Here is a 16,800-nt window from a genome sequence, read left to right as displayed (position 1 = left end):
TCAAAGATATGAAGGAAAGGACAGTATCTTTCCTTTAGAAATCCCAGTCATGTAATCAGTCACTGGGATTTCTACAGATCCTTGTTTAATTAGATATTGGTTGTAGGGAAAGAGAAGCAATTGGGTATAGAGTATATTTTGAAAGAAAACTCATGTGACTCCCAAACAGATTCTGGGGGTGAAATCTTGGCCTCACTGAAGTTAAATCGGAAGTTTGCCATAAACTTCATGGGGGATATGAGCCACAGCAAACTGGGAACAGGACAGTTCTCATGTCACTTTGTGGTCATCACCAATGAAGATCTCATGCACAGTGTGGTTCATGTCTCCATGCATCTCATGATCTGATTTTACTCACAGCAGTTTTACAGTGGTGTCTCTTCATTGACTTCAGTGGAGAGATCCCCGATACTACAACAGTGTAGGTGAGAGGAGAATCGGGCCCCAGGTCTGAGTAGAAGTGAAATCTTGCATTTCAGAGTCAATTTTACTATTCTCACTGTCTGTAAACCAGCAACAGTTGAGGGTAGTGCCAATCTGAAGAGATGGGAAAGACACACAACTTTAAGGTTAGAAAAAATTTATTTCCTTTGAACCGTACTCAAATGTTTTACTGTATTTTCTTGGCAGAAAGGAGGGAGTCCACTTGAAGACAAGGGAAAATATATAGGCTGGCTGTGTCCTTGGGTCATAGAAAGGAAAATTCTTAGGCCAGTAATACCTGTGTTTGGGTTGAGAGGGGAGAGTGGCAAGGTGAGGAGAATGGCTGAGCAAACTTGTCTTGGGGAAGGAGATAATACCATCAGCTTGCCTCCAATTTGAATGTGAAAGGGTATATTGGAAGGAGAAGGTAAAGCTATAGCTGGGACCTGGGAAAATAAAAATAGGGAGAGGAGTGAATGGAAGTTTGGAAGAAACAGTCGGAATAGATGGTGCCTTTTTTTTTCAGCACTGTTTTTTTTTTCACCACAACTTGAGTGAGCCCAGACTGCACAATACCTATGATACCAGCCAGAACCCAGATTCTGAAACCATTCTGTCCATTGTACCAGGGTGCACCTTAAATAAGCCCCAAATCTATCTAATGTTCAATGTAACAGTCCAAAATTTGCACTGATTCTGATCTGACTGACACTGATGAAACTCCATTAATGTCAATGGAATTGCTCCCAATTTAACCTGATGTCAGTGAGATCAGCATCAGGCTCTATGAGTATAGTGTCGAGCTGGACAACTAGCAAAAATAAAACAAAACGAAGAAATCCTTGATGATTCATGAATCCTGAAATTTTACTACAGATGTTTGTTTGTCCAAAAATTAGCATTGTAAAATGAGTCTCATTGACTTCAATGACTGAAACTGCAGAGAGAAATATATAATAGGTCCTGCCTATGCTAGAAAAGTGAGCATCCATATTATAGCAACTGTCACCAGTGGTGGCAGCTGTGTAGACACTAGTGTTCAGATGGCTCAGGAGGTTTTACCACCATGCCATGAAAACTTGCTCTGAGAATAACAGATAACAGACTTCCCATGCTTACTTTTGGATGAATTAACATATCTCACAAATGCTTAAAGATAGGCATGTGCATCTTTCAAAGACTGGGATCGTACAGAGCAGTTTAAATTTTAAGCGGTAGCTTTATTTTAGAATTCCTTTATTTTACTTGGCCACGTTCTGCTTTATAGTAGATGGGCACCTCCTGAGTGTCAGCCCCATTGCGTTGGTTGGGTGTCTCAAACAGGCTTATTTGTATTCATTTTACAGAAAGGAAGTAACAGTTCATCTGGCTCTACTCTATACACAACTTTGCATTTTCTCAGCTCCAGGTCAGAGGAATTTTATTGTTATGCTGCATAATATTCTGCTGTGTCCATAAGATTCTGCTGGTTGCTCTTCCTGTTGGTGTCATGGCTGCCTATTGTAAGACAGTGCATGTAGGTTTGCAGAAGAGCTGCCGTAAACATATTCTATTCTGTTCTACTGTATAGGTTCTGATACCATGTTCACTGCTGTGATATCTGCACACCTTTCTAGAGCTCATTAAGCAGTGTGACTAACAGCTGCCATGTGTTTGTTCTCTCATCCTGTTCCCAGAATGTGTGCTGAAGTATTTTGTTTTGGTAGATTATTTTTTAAAATATACACGGTGCTTCGTGACTGTGTTAGAGAAGGTAATGTCAAAGAAATGGACATTGCATTGTCTGTGGAAGGTGGTAAGCTATGGGATGTTCCTTAGTTCTTGGCGAAGTTCATTCCACAGTAGCAGACCTGCCCTTGAAAAAGTTCTGTCTCCTGCATGGATGAGCTTTACCCTTACCGTAGAAAGTTTCATTGCTGGAGTAGCAGACTTGTTTATCATGGCCCTCACCTAAAGCTTTTAGATATCCTTGGACCAGGTCAATGAGTGCCTTGAAAATAAGGAATGAGACTTCGAACTTCATATGATGGTCTGTGGGAAGACAGTGTAGAGAGAGTGTGGTTCCAGCAGTGGGCTTTACAACTCCTCACAAGTAAAATGTTACCAAGAAGACAAAGATTAGGGGGTGAGGGGTAAAGGAAGAGCTATCTGGGTGTAGTAAGCATAGTCCAGAACAGTTTGCTCCGGTCAAACCGCTGCATGTCTGTTACACAGATCAGTGCTTCTACTGAACCCAAATTCTATAGTCAGCCCATGATGCAAGACAGAACTTCAAGTGAGCCCAGATTCTGTGCCTTTGCTCATGATACCAGAGAACGCAGAAAGTGAAGATGAACATTGTTTTCTGTTTAAACTGCAGGGGGAATTCAGGTAGGCAGAATATAGAAACCCTAACTGGAGTTTGGCTAATGGTTTGGGATTAACATCCCCAAAAGGGTCCTTGGGAATGTTAATAACTTTGTCAGTATAGTTATTACAATTCTCTTGGTTTTCCATCTTATCTGAAAAATAGTACCACCAGCGCAAACAGCAGGGCATTTGTTGAGTGCTGACTGGCTCCTAGGATCATGTGTCCTCTATTGATTCATCAACCCCACTTGCTGCAGCAACCCAAAGCCCAGATTCTGCAAACTGCTCCAACCCCTGCACTCATGTGGAGCCCCACTGGATCAATCTGTAAGATTTTGGGGGTGGGGAGGAGTGGGAATAAGTTAAATTTGTTTGGGTTCTCTTCTCCCAGCCTAATTCTGCTAAGCTTGTGAGAACATGACAAAGTCAGAGTGCCAAGTGCTATGAATGTAATAATTTTCTAAGGATCAGAGCATTTACATGGCAATGGCTTATTTTTGTTATTTTACAGAGCTCTGATACCAATCCTGTTTTGTTGGTCTTGGGTCAGTCTGAGGATGTCCAGTCATGCCTTGTAGCAACCCAGCTCGTAGCCATTAACCAACCCTACTGAGGAGTCAGTGCTTCTGTCCTGTACAGGCAATAGTTAATATTGTGACTATTGCACCTACTTCTGTGCTTTACCTGAAGATAAAGAAGCCTTTCATAGGTTGGACTTGTGACTAAAGAGCAGGAGCTACTCTATTCTGCAAGATCCAATAGTGGGAAAAGTGTGAGGAAAAATATGCACGATTGTTGGCTAAGTTTTTCAATAGAAACTCAAGGAGTTGGAACCTAATTGCATTGCAATTCAGCTCTGGTGGAGCAAGACTGCTGTGGTATGCAATGAACTTGTTTCTGTATTTTTCCTGAAAATTTATTAAAGCGTGGGGGTTGGGGGAAGGGGTATAAAATGTTTGCAAAAGGTTTTTTACACTGTGATTGATGTGACATGACTGCAAGATGCTGGGTTTTTGTCTACCTCTCAAGGTCTTGAGTATCCTGTTTGTTAATTAATAAGTTCTTTATCTAACTTCTTTTATTTGTTCAAAACAATCTATTGCCACCATCTATCATTGCCAAAGGGTGATGAAGAATTGAATACTTTGTTAAAACCCCCAAACAAATAAGTTTTTTTTCCTTTACAACAGACTTTCTATTTTGAGCATGCTCAATTGCAATAAATTGGATTGTCATCGTTCACTGGGACACACAGGACATGTCGGTTTTGCAAGCCAGAGGATGTTATTAATCTATCACTTACTACTAAGATGACAGTGATATTTAGATTCAGAACTCAACAGGAATGTCCATCACAATTGGATACTGCTGGATAACAGTCCCAGAAGCTCCTCCATGATATTTGATAGATCTATAAGACAATTGTTTCAGGGCACTTTCCTGTATATTGTAAATATGATGCATGATGACGTGACCAATTATAGCAGGCTAATGTTCAAACAACATGTCACAACTTGTGTATCAATGTATTAGATCTCTTATCTCAGCAAACAAATGACACTGAGAGCAAGAGCAACTGCAGAGTCATTGTCCTAATAGAAGGTCAAGATATTTTTAATGATCTCTGCAATACTACAACATTATTACGTCACTATTTAAACCAGTAAAGGAAATTTGGTGTTAACCCTTTCAATCTATTTTCTCTTCATGATGGCATTCTGCACAGCATACAAAGGTCAAGACCTACTCCATGGTTGAAAGCTGGCTTCTGCCAGAACAAAGCTTGGCGCAGTGGTGGAAAATTTACCAAGGGAGATGGTTGTGGCAGTGTGAAGTGACTGCAAATTCCTTTTGGGAGAGGGCTGTATGGCGTTATCACCGCTTCAAAAATGGGTAGCCTGGGCAAGCTGGGAAGAGGCCATACAAAACCTGGTTTGATGGGGAGTATACCAATCTAGTGCCTCCATGGTGGAAAACCCAGGGGAGATCTGCACCACCTATCTCTCAAGGTGAATGTTCCTAGGGCAGAAAGAGCCTCTTTGGTATAGGAAGTTGTCTCTTTTCCCTTCTTGCACTAGTTGTAGTAAAACATGCCCAGGCGTTGATTTGTCAGGTTGCCCCATTTAGGGCCCTGCTGTGTGAGGCACTGAAATCGATGAGGATAGCACCTGAGGGGATTGGGCTTGTTGTGTGTGTGTTTTTCATTCACTAGATATCAGGAATTGGTGGTTTTCTGTTTACACAGGTGGACTCTGTGTCATGCTTACCTGTTTGCATTCAATTACTTTTCGACTGAGAGCAAATTGCAAGTCGTCTAGTTTTGCTTCATTTTATATATTTGTTGTAGACAATGGAATAGCTCTGTGTGCCAAAGAAAAATCTTTGTATGTGCAACCTCGTCCTGGTTGAGTTTCTTAGTCCACATCTGTTTGGGCACAATCAGAGGCACTGTGCAGGGCCAGAGTTTCAGCAATCTGGCTCTAATGAGACAAACCTTCCACTTTAGAATACTTTTGGGTCACTGTGGTCATTCCAAGTACTTTATGGAGGATTTGTGAGCCTATGGTTCTGTTGTATGAGCAGAAACTGTTATACGGTAACATATAAGTTGAGAGGTAACCTTTCAGCAGAATGGTTTGAGTTAAAATAAAGGGATTGAAAAAGAGTACAATGACCAAAAAAATCTATAAAAATGCAATTGCGCTAATATAATTTTATCACTTATTTAAAAATTTAGTCGACCCAAAAGACTACCAAGTGTGAAATTAAGGAACAGCTCCTCTACTTTTATGGAAATCACTCTTCTTCACTTGTCTAATAGCCTGATTTTGTCAGATCATTTATTTCCATGGTTTTAAAATGAGCTTGACAGACAGAATTTTATAACACCACTTTACTGCAAATAAGAACATCATTTTCGCTTATTAAAACTGAAGCTTAGAGAAAGCATTAAAATTAACAGTTCACTCTGCTTTAACCTTTTGAATACTACTGTGACTTTATACTCTGGACTATGTTTAAGGAAAGAGTAGGGTTCAGAAGTAGGTGGTAGAGAGATCTTAAAGGGCATCTGAATGAGAATCAGCCTGAAGTATTTGCTGGACTTTGCTCATGCTTGCTTTTGACAGTTCTTTATATGCAAATGTTTCAAATCTCACAAGCAAATGAATTCTTGCCAAAGTGACTTCAGGCTGGAGAACATGTTATAGGGTGTTATACTAAACCTGATCTGAGATAACAGGTATGTAGCCCCACACTGCAAATAGTGTAAAATGGGGCTTATTTTGCTACCTGATGTATTAGTTTCCTTTTTGAGCAGTAAAATTTGTGACTAGGTTTGGAGGTCACTGACAGATAATAGGTACCTAGTACTGGCCCTAACTCAAACACTATGGGATGGTGGTTGGAGAGTTGAATGTCTTCTCCATAAGTACAGTTGGACCATATCTGCATTGGTGAATCAGAAGTGACAGTTTAAATCAAGCTTTCCCATGCACATTCAAGCTGCCTTGTTTTATTTTATTGTTTTGCTATTAGTTGTATGCCCAAAGTTGCTCAGTAGCAGACGTATTCAGTTATTTTTAAACCTAAGTTCACTACAGAAATAGGAGTACAAGGTCACACACTGTTTCAGGCCTATCTATCTTAGCTAAGTCACCACTGTATCCACCGTGGTTTTCTGTTGTAATCTGTCTAGCTAATGCTGATAACTATTACTTTCCTCAATTTGTATGATGTAATTTGTAGACAATGAGCCAGATCCACTCCAGGGTCTGCGCTGGCACCAGGTCAAAGGACCTGTCCAAGAACCTGTCGCAGGCCATTCACCCAATGTGGAGGATGCGGAGATATAAGGCACTCAGAATCTTTTCTCTTTCAGTTAGGGCAACACTAAAATATTTGGGGCAGGAGGAGGGCTAGCAAGACAGGAATGTGGCCAGTGGATGTGCTGGATTTGTGTATGCCTCATCAGCCTCCATGGCCATGCTCTAAAGGAACCCCAGGCAGAGCAGCAGATTAAACACACTCTTCTCCTCACCCAGGGTGAGATTTCGCTAAATGCAGAATTAGTGAAGCTGGAACAGAAAAGTGCAGTTTGCACCTGATTTCAATACCTCTTTCTCTCTCTCTCTCAATGAAACATACAGGAACCACACTGGCAGGGCCAGGTTATTAAAAGCCTGCAGATATCAGGTGTGGAGAAGAGAGTTAAAGGGAGAAGACCTACTCACTTTGGCACTGACCAGCAAGGAGAACAGAGCTCTGTTTCTTCCTCGGTGAGGGGAGCCTGGTTTCAGCCTGGAGTCTGAGACAGCATGCTGGCTGAGTGTGTGGGGTGACAGGACCAGCTGACACAAACCAAAGGAGTGGAGTTGGAAGACAGGCCCTGAGTAGAAAGATGGGGTATTGCTAAAGCCTCATTGGATCATGCTGTTTGAGTTCTTATCTGTCTTTAGTTTATGGACTTTAATACTCTGAAGGGGTAGGGACTCAAGTGGAGGGCTAAAGCATGACTGGGTTGGACCCTGCAAGAAGGGGACTGTCAGAGACCCTGCATCAGGGTGAGTAGTGCCATGTTGAACCACAAGGGGGCAACACAGAAGCTATGTGCTGCCAAAAATGCTGAGAGTCTGAATCAAAAGGAATAGTTTTGTGTAACAATCCATTGACCTTTTTCACAGCTGATTCCATGTTGCCAATACTCTATCGGAATGCGGGGGAGGAGGTGTGGTGGTCACCTTCCTGTTTGACTAAAAATTCATTTAATTCTTCTGAGGCCACTAGGGTCTGTTGTCAATGGATACAGTCTCTGGAATGCCATATCTCAAAAAGTGGGCCTTCAGTTTGCCAGTCACTGACTTGCTTCTTGTATCAGGCAGGACACTGCACTCTCAAATTTGAATTGTAGTCCACTACTCTGTGCATGTGACTACATTACATTTAATCTAATTGCCTGTGGTGTCTGTTTTCCTGGTGTCTGGCCAATAACACTCCCTCCAATGAACATGGGCCCTATGATTCCAGTTCCACTGATCATGATGGAGTCACAGGTGTTTTGGACATGCTCAGATTTATAATGAAGTGAGAACCTACAGATAGTTCACAAGCCTGTTCACCAACATTAATTGCAGGTCTACATGTAGTCTGAGTTCTAATCGCGGTAGCTTTGTGGTGTGATTAAGCCATCATTCCTTGCCTTGAGGGATCAATCCTCTGCCTAGAGATTGCTAATCAAATTGCCACTGTGTCCTGAAGCCTGCGAATCAAATGAACAAGTTTATTGCACTAAGGCTCCAGATTTTAATTGTACTAGAGTCTAAAAAAATGGCCAGAGAACTTTTTACTGCGATAGGGAATTAATCTCCCATACTTCCAAATGATGAGTTGCACACCAGACGGTACAAAAAATAAAGAAAGAAGTGGCTGTAGCATTGGGAAAGGTACAGCCCTACATTGTCTTCACAAATGAAAGAAAACAGAGCTGTATAATTTTCAAACAGCCGTCCCAAATTCAAATGAAGTTTGATGGTGTAGGAAAATCTAACATTCTAAGTCTAACATGCATCTCCAAACTTCAGTACTAGATAAGGAAAACAAGTTTCTGTTAAATCCCCTGGCTGCAAGTATGGAAATCAATACACTTTTAAATAATCATTTCCTAACACAGGATCTTCTTAGAAAGGCCTTCAGATAAGGTAAAAATATCTTATTGTGAGCTACAGCTGTAATAGGCAATTAGCCATCCAGTCGTCTAGTGTGCCATAGAGATATCATCAATCCAGGATGAATATGTTCTGCAGTTATTCAATAACACACCAAAGAAATATAACAGCTGTAGGAACAAGTGGCGATGAAATGGTGATAGAATAGGCTAGTAAATGCAGGGAGGGTTTTCGTCATATGACACCATCTTGCAAAAAATGCAGAGCAAGAATCACAAAAAATGAAACACTGTACCTCATAACTCCTTCTTGAAGTGACTGGAAAGCTACAGGTTTTTAGTCTCAAAAGGAGGATTCTGATATTTTTGAACTTCTCCCCCAATGGAACACACATACATTAGTTAAGATTTTTAAGTTTAACGTAGAGCTCAGCAGGAACCTTCTTTGGAAATCAGGCCTACTGGAAGAAACTGCATTTTGATATTTTCCACTTATCTCAGTGGGAAATAGAAACATTTGGGTGTGCCAATAGTGTAATTGATGGAGATGTATACAAAAATTACATGATTTGCACATGGAAACACAAGTTTATGAACACAAATATGGGGTTTTGAACACTCAGATGACGAAAGCAAAATTTTGTAGGTGCATCTCTTGTATCTTAAATTTTTTTTCCCCAAATGACACCTAAAAAGTCACTTGCTGGTGAAAACTGCCAGAATATCAGAAAGCAAAGAGATGGATTATTGGACTCAGAAAACCAAAACATTATCCTGCAGCTAAATAACGAAGAGGGAGGTGAATTTGACTGAGATTTTATGTAAATCCAGTCCAAGTAGTCCACACCAGAGTTTGATTTACAACTGTAATGGACTGTGAGGGTACGCAGAGTGCCGATAGTAAGCAGAAGAGCAGTTGCTCTGGTGAACTGCTAACCAAATCAAAAGATGGACATTCCACCATCTCTTTGGTGGGTTTTCTGTTGGTCCAGCAATATAGGCTGTTGAGGAATAGCAGAACTCAAAGCAAGTACTTCGTACTTGACAGCACCAGGAGTCGGAGCAACTTGTATTCCAGTGCTCAGCAGCTAACAGCACTTAAGTTACTGAGTTTCCCAGTTTATTTAATGTCATTGGCTTGCTCAAAAATCTAGTTAACTTCATGGAGGTAATATGTTTCAATCTGTAATACAATCCGTCTCATAGACAAATCCATTTCTATATCAGATGGAAGTAACGTAAGAGTTTGTATGCCTGAAACAACTCAGCATGAAGGAATAAGTCTCCTTCCTTCCTTCCTAAGGTATTTCCCTTCACTGTGGCACCAAAATAAAAATATCCAGTGGTGATGTGAATTAGTATTGAGATGTCCCACCGCACCAGACCTATTAAGCAGGAATGTCATTTTTCAACAATAGTGGACTATATTATTGTGGTTCTTAATGGGGCAGCAAGCTGAATCTAAAATCAGGATACCAATAACTGGTGGTGTTCTTGCTATATCACACAACCTTCTGCATGCCTGGTAGTTTCTGGGGTTATAAAACATCTTGGGTGAAATCCTGCCCCATTGAAGTTATGAGGATTTTACCATTGACTTCACTGGAGCCAGGATTTTATCCCGAACATTACCTTATCATTTGCCACCAGAGTTTTTCAAGATCCTAGTTGACAAATATAAATCCCCTTCTATCGCTCTACCCAGGTAGGGCATGACAAGCCCCTTAAGCTACATTGTATGAACAGGAACTGGCCCTTCATTGTAAGAAATGTGAATTTTAGGTCACAATTTGAGTGTGAGGGCCATAAATACAAATAGTACTAGAAATTGTGCACACACTTTTTTGCAGCATTGGAAATTTCAGCTTCTTTGGGACTCTTCCTCGTCCAGTAAAATTAGCAGCAATTTCACCCCTGTTTTCCCTCTAGTCCACCCCCGCAAGTGTTACTCAACCTATGAGAGGTTTGGGAAAATTAAAATTAAAATTAAAAAAAGCTGCCTGGAGTGCATTCTTTGTAAAGTGCTCTACAACTTTGCAGACTTTGAAGCAGCTTATTTGAAACTGTAGAAAAATTTAAGGTAAGAAAAAAATTAGGGGTCCACGTTCTCAGCCAATGTAAATCAGAGTAGTTCCATTGATTTCAGTGGATCTCTGCTGATTTACACCAGCTGACTGCCTGGGCCTAGATCTCCCCAAGTGGTGGCAGGATATATATTTAAGGTAAACCTTTATTTCATCACTGTTGGTGAGCACTTTTACGTACCATCTTCCTTATCGTTCCCCTGCATAGTTCAGTTGTTAACATTTTCTCCTTTCATGGTCTTTAAGATATAAATAATCACCTGATTAAATATCTCTTGAGAAGATTATGCTATGGATACAGGATCGTCACTGCAGCCTTCATAATCAATCTTTCACTTGTTTATATGATATATGTACACCTGTGAGTTGTTGCCATTACCCTTGATTGCAGTGTGGGAGATTCTTAGTTTCAAACATAATCATGCAAAATCATTTTTTAATAGTGTCTAGTTGCAAATGCAAAAGTAAAGAAATGCACCTACTGTAGATAAACAAAGCAGCATGGCTGTTGTAAAAGAAACAAACAAACCAAAAAACCCTAACAACAGTTGTTGAGGCAGCTTTACCTCCTACATTCTTCTTATCACAAGTGGGATGGATTTATAAAGGATACACCTTGCCAGAAAATCTTAATTGCTTTTTAAAAATTAATCAGTAAGGAGATGTGTTAGATACAATATATCTGGATTTTGGTACGGCATTTGATGTTGTTTCTCACAAAATCTTATCTGAAAAATTAATTCAAATCAGCTTAAGTAGAATCACTGCCATGTGTATTGAACCCTCAGCTAACAGACTGTGCAAAGAGTAACAATAAAAGGCAACACATTGAGTGTAGGGGAGGTTCCTAGTAAGGAACATATTAAGTCCAGGCTTATTTAACAGCTTTGTTAATGATCTGGAAGAGGGGCGTAAACAACCACTTAATGAAATTCACCAATGATACCAAATTGGTACCACTGAGGACTGAGAGAAAATAATAGGAAGGGAACAGAGAGATTAGAAACATACCAAGGACATAATTAAGAAGAATTCCAGCGTGGACAAATGCAAGGTAATATACTACGGAAAAATAAACTCAGACACCAATACTCTGTGGGAGGGACAAACCTGGAAAGTAGTAACACAAGTCTGAGAATGAAGAGCAAATTTACAAAAACTCTGCTGTAAAATAACCAAAGGCACCAAAGCAGTTCTGGACTACAGATATAGAGGTACTGCTAATGGTCGTACCCTTTATGCCAGAGGGGAAATGATACAGATACTGAGAAAATGACTCTGTGTAGGGAGGCACCCTGGCTCCCTGCTGCACCTCAGAGGTGCCTCAGTGGGCGGAGCCACCGCCGCCTGTCCCCGCCCCCCGGAAGTCAAGGGGTGGGACAGGAAGTATAAAAGCCCGGCCTCAGCGTTCAGTTGGCCGCAGACTGCTGGAGAGGACAGATGCTGGTGCTTGAGCTCCTGCCGGGCCCAGCCTGCCCCGTGCTCACTACCCAGAGGAGCGCTGGCCTGACCTGACCTGCATCGTGCCCGGCACCCGGAGGAACGCTGGCCTGAGCTTCCCCATCCCCGGGATCCCGAGGGGCTACCTGAGCTTCCCAGTGCCCAGTACCCGGAGGAACGCTGGTCTGAGCTTCCCCACGCCTGGTATCCAGAAGAGCTGCCTGAGCTTCCCTGCACCCGGTATCCTGAGGAACCCATGGTCTGGGACCCGTCGGGCGATGCCGGCGAAGCACAGGTACCTAGAGAGGGGGAGATTGGAAGTGGCCCAGGGGAAGCCGACCCCAGTCTGGCTCCAGGGGACCCTGAACCAATGTCAGTGTGTTGCAGCCAAGATTCCCCACTGACTGCAGCGAACCCTTGCTGCTGCTAGGGCCCCGGGCTGCGACACAGTGGAGTTGGGAGGGCCTGTGTCCCCCCTGCCACCCTTCCAAGGGTGGCAGACTCCCCCTCCCCCTGGCCTGAGGAGGCCTCTTGTGCTGTTTAACTCACTGTTCAGTCCCTGCTTGAGTATCTGACCCTTACCTGTGTTTGTTGCCCTGCCCTGAGCCAGGGCTTGGGCTTTGCAGACTGCTACTGTTGACTTGTTGCTCAGTCCCTGCTGAAAGGCCTGAGCTTAAACTGTGTGCTGCCACGCCCTGCCCAAGAGCCTGGGCTTATATACTGTTAACTTGTTGCTCAGCCCTTGCTGAAAGGCCTGAGCCTAATTACTTGTTGCCCTGCCCTACCCAAGGGCCGGGGCTATAGACTTGGTATTCTCTCAGCCCTGCTGGAAGGCCTGAGCTGTGAGCTGCTTACGGCCCTGCCTCACCCAAGAGCCAGGCTTATGTACTGTGTTGCTCAGCCCTGCTGAAAGGTCTGACCCCGAACTGCTTGTTGCCCTGCCCCTGCTCCAGGGCCAGGTTTATAGACCCTGTGTCAGCTTAGCCCCTGCTGAAGGGCTAGGACTCGGAATTGCTTAGGGTCTATTTGTTTGCTCAGCCCTGCTGAAGGGTCTGGGCCCTGCATGGACTGCTGCCTGTAGGGAGGCGCCCTGGCTCCCCGCCGCGCCTGGAAGGGACGAGCCCCAGCACCGGACCCTTACACTCTGCATTACCTGAGGATTCTTCCACTGGTCGCTTAAACAGATTTCAAGGCTGCTTCATGCTAAGAGATGCAAATAGCCTTAGCAGACCCAAGAATTGGGCCCTAAGAATAAAGGAGAAATTACTTTGGATTGCCCCAAAGAGGAAAACTACAAGTAATGTGATACTTTTCGGGGGAAGAAATAGAAAATTTATGCTGAATATCAGGGGTAAAACCTTCCAATGGTGAGTTCTATTGGGCTGTAGAATAGTCTGTCAAGGAAAGTAGTTCAAACCCCATCACTTATGATATTTAAACACTAACTGGAGATAACCCCAGAAACAACCCTGCATTGTCAGAGGTTGTCCTGCTTCTTACACCTCTAACTTTTTTGATACTATGATATAAATCGCTAATATTACTGCAGTGTTTTATTTCCCATCCACTACATTACATAGAGACACGTGATTTTTTTAGAAGGTTTGGAGTATTAGCATCTCAATTATGGAAACCTTTGTGCTAAATTACTTTTGTGATGTATTGAGATAAACCACATAATACAATAACTCTCAAAGTCTTACTTATCTTTTTCTGAATGGGTGCATTGTTGAACTTCAGGGTACATTAAAACATATTGAAATATTGACACAACACCTGTTAGAGGAAAACTGCCTTTATGCTATTCTTTGCTATGTACTATTTTGTTTTTCAGTGTGTGTCCATCCTGAGTTCTGCACTCAGAACGTGAAAAATGGCCAATGTAGGTTTTGAGAAATTTGGTCTTGTAATTATAGTAAAAGGGCACTTGTCAGGAAAATGCATCAGAGTAACCAAACAGATAAAAACATAGCTTTGACGTGAGAGAGCCAATTCAATCACACTATAAGAAGGCACAACTCCCCCTAAAAGTTCTTACAGTAGAGTAGAATTTGGCACTGTACACAAATGCATTGCAAACAAACTGCAGCTGTAGACTTCATAAATAGGTGAAAATGACTGTCAGAGTATACATCTGAACTACACTCCAGGCATAAATATTACTCTAACTAGTGTCCTGAAGTGAATTTTAGAAGGCAGGTGATCATTTATAGCTAAAAGACTGGAAAGGGGTTAAATAAGGGATTATGAGGTGGAACTACTAAGATGGTAAGATGCACTTTCCAGGAGTAAATATAGAGCACATTTTACGAAGTAAATAAATAAAAATATACCCAAGCAATTTATATCCCATGCACTCAAACTCTTATTGGAATGGCTGGTCTCATATCCTCCTCAGAGAAGAGACTGTGAGTGTAAGGTTTGGGTGAAAAAACAACCTTCCTACTAGCAAGATTCTTGCAAATTTTGAGGCACAACAATTTCACAAGACAGGTATTCTAAACCTCTGCTGATCATTTTCACTTCCTTTGCTTGCAATAATTCTACAGCACAGCTAATATTTGATTGATCAAAAGTAAGCCTGAAATGAAACTGTCAGGAAAATGAGAGTGGGACAATATTTTTGGTTGGCTCTACACAGGGGCTGTTTGCTACAGTTTAAATGTCTGATTTACAGACCCTTGCCTATTCTTATGCATGCACAAAATTATTCATGCACGTACATACATCCACAGTTTACAGGTGCAAACACATGTGCATAAGCTCAAAGTGTTGAGCTTTTAGGGTACGCAGGCAGATGTTTGCACTTTTGAAGTATGTGTGCATGTTGTGCACAAAATTGCATGTAAAAAGAGGCCAGGTGGAAAATTTGACTCCAAATCTCTGGAAAACAGTTCATTACAGATCAAAATGGTCATAAGATCCTAGAAGCTGCATAATACTGGAGTTGTGACAGCACAGCTAGTTCTGTCCCTTTCATCTTTCTATTAAATGTTAGTGAAACAATTTGGTTTCTTATTTATTTTGCTAACTAGACACACACATTTTCTTGTCAATCACCAGAAGTGTTGAGGGAAATTTAAAGGCACTATATATGGAATTAATTCTCTTACTGCTTACACTAGTTTTATGCTGGTGTCATGTCACTGGGCCAAATGCAGCACTGAAGTCAATGGTGGTACTTCAGGATTGAACTTGGTCCTATGATTTCAGTAGAGTTATTCCTATTTAAACCAGAGTAAGTGAGAGGAGACACAGTGGTGTCCAAAAGTCACCTCTCGGTGGTAGTGGAGAGATCACAGTTATTATTGATTCCAAGTGTAGAAATACTGTAGTATCTCAGTCACCATGGTGTGGTAAGTGTCACTTAAATATTGACTTTTTAATGGTGACCACTGTAACCTTGTCAAAACAATAGCTAATGGGTATGTTGTAACCATCCTCAAGTATCGAAAGGGTAAAATAAACACTAAGGCTGGGAAGATGTTGTATTAATTAAAGGAAAATTTATTCTGAAGAGCAGTAAAACATTTTGTGATGTTGAGATCTAGTAAGCTGTGCCTTAGTGTCCCAAAGAAAGAGAGAGAACACATTTACATTTTCAAAGGATTATACATAGACAAACTAATAAGGCTTCCTAACCCTCAGTGATCCAGGTAGATAAGTATGATCATGAGTCCCATTTCACAGAAAGAAAACAGAAGCACAGAGAGAAAGTGGCTGACATTCCTATGTCACAAAGCAAGTCATCCAGGGTTAGATGCTACAAATAAGTAAGTAGCTTTTTACAGCTGAGGAATCTGAAGGAGAGGCCTAAACTGATCATTAATGTAGCTGCACTGATGTCACTGGAGCTACCCCAGGAAGAAATGTGAAAATGTGGCAAAAGAGATTAAATGACATGCCTGGGAGGCAATGGGGTAGTCTGGCAGATTAGCCATTGGCTACTAGCAAATGCTTAAATAACCAATGTGACCTAAGCTTTTCCCATCTGGGATGAGTTTGTAAGTGGGAAGGGGACATTTTTATCTGGTAAATGGTGAGTGTGCCTGGTTGGCTGCTTTGTGTCAGATGGGAGAGTCTCTCTGAGAGCAAACAGATGCTCTTTGAGCTCCACATAGTTGTGTATACTCTGCTCCCCTAATGTTTTGGCACAAAGCCAGCTTTACCTCTTACAGATGTGCTGGATCTTCCCATTTTATTACTCACACAGTGGTAACCCTAATAAAATAGACCCCATCTTAATGGCTCATTGGAAGGTCGTATCCTCATTTATAGCTAAAGAGAGACTTCAGATAACCTACACTGGCTAAAATAACACACTCAACTGCTGCAGGGTGACGAGGGTACCTCCTGCATTGCACAACTTGGCAAATAGGCCTAATGCACTGGTAGTCCAGTAACAGTCAAATTAACACATTGCCATGAATCCTATACTGTCTCCTATTCTAATCAGCATGTACTACATTCTCTGTTCTCCAAATGATATATTTAAAAACATATTTAGCACAATACAATATTACATAGCTCTGCCTGTGTCACCTGTCTCTTGTTCTAGTGTACATATTGTGGACGTACTAGTGGACCACTACAAGCACAATTGTGTGGCAAAATTTAATATAGGCTTTGGCTCAAGCACTAAATGTATTTGTTACTTGTGTGCTAGTAACTTACCTACCCCGTATCTGTTTCTTCTACTAAAATAATCTGACAGTAAAACCAAACCAGTTGTTTCAGGAAGCTGTGTATTTGACAATTTAGTCAATCTCTTGCTCTTAGAGAGAGAGAGAGTAAATTTTATATATATATATATATATATATATATATATATATATATATATA

This window comes from Chelonoidis abingdonii, chromosome 19, assembly GCF_003597395.2.
Source record: "Chelonoidis abingdonii isolate Lonesome George chromosome 19, CheloAbing_2.0, whole genome shotgun sequence".
NCBI classification, from domain to species: Eukaryota; Metazoa; Chordata; order Testudines; family Testudinidae; genus Chelonoidis; species Chelonoidis abingdonii.
Note: the sequence above shows the minus strand (reverse complement) of the source record.